Below are 795 nucleotides of genomic sequence, written 5' to 3' on the forward strand. Positions count from 1 at the left end.
GGAGCTTGCGGCTTAATTTGACTCAACACGGGAAAATTTACCAGGTCCGAACTTATCGAGGTAAGACAGATTGAGAGCTCTTTCTCAAATTTAAGGGTAGTGGTGCATGGCCGTTCTTAGTTCGTGGAATGATTTGTCTGGTTAATTCCGATAACGAACGCGACTCAAACAAGCTAACTAGAACGCTGTCAGCAGTGCACCTCCGGGCGCACCTGACGTCAAGGCCGGCGGCCCCTTCACGGGCGGTCGTCGGCCACGTTTGCCCTGCTTAGCGGGACAACTTGTGTTTAGCAAGGTGAGAATGAGCGATAACAGGTCCGTGATGCCCTTAGATGTTCTGGGCTGCACGCGTGCTACAATGTGAGCAGCAGCGTGTTCTCGCCAATTGGCGCCCCCATTCCGAGAGGAACGGGAAATCACCCAAATGCTCATTTAGTTGGGATTGGGGACTGCAACGGTCCCCATGAACCTGGAATTTCTAGTAAGTGCTAGTCATTAGCTAGCGCTGATTACGTCCCTGCCCTTTGTACACACCGCCCGTCGCTACTACCGATGGATTATTTAGTGAGGTCTCTGGAGGCACACCTTCCGCGGTTCCTTCGTGAGCTGCAGCTGGCATGGCCGAAGTTGACCGAACTTGATGATTTAGAGGAAGTAAAAGTCGTAACAAGGTTTCCGTAGGTGAACCTGCGGAAGGATCATTACCGATCAATACATATATGTTGTTGTGTGAGTTGGTTAGAGAGATAGAGAAACACGGTATCAGCAGAACAAACTGCTATGTTACCTTTTGGG

Source organism: Anopheles moucheti (assembly GCF_943734755.1).
Source record: "Anopheles moucheti chromosome X unlocalized genomic scaffold, idAnoMoucSN_F20_07 X_unloc_11, whole genome shotgun sequence".
In the NCBI taxonomy this organism is placed as follows: domain Eukaryota; kingdom Metazoa; phylum Arthropoda; class Insecta; order Diptera; family Culicidae; genus Anopheles; species Anopheles moucheti.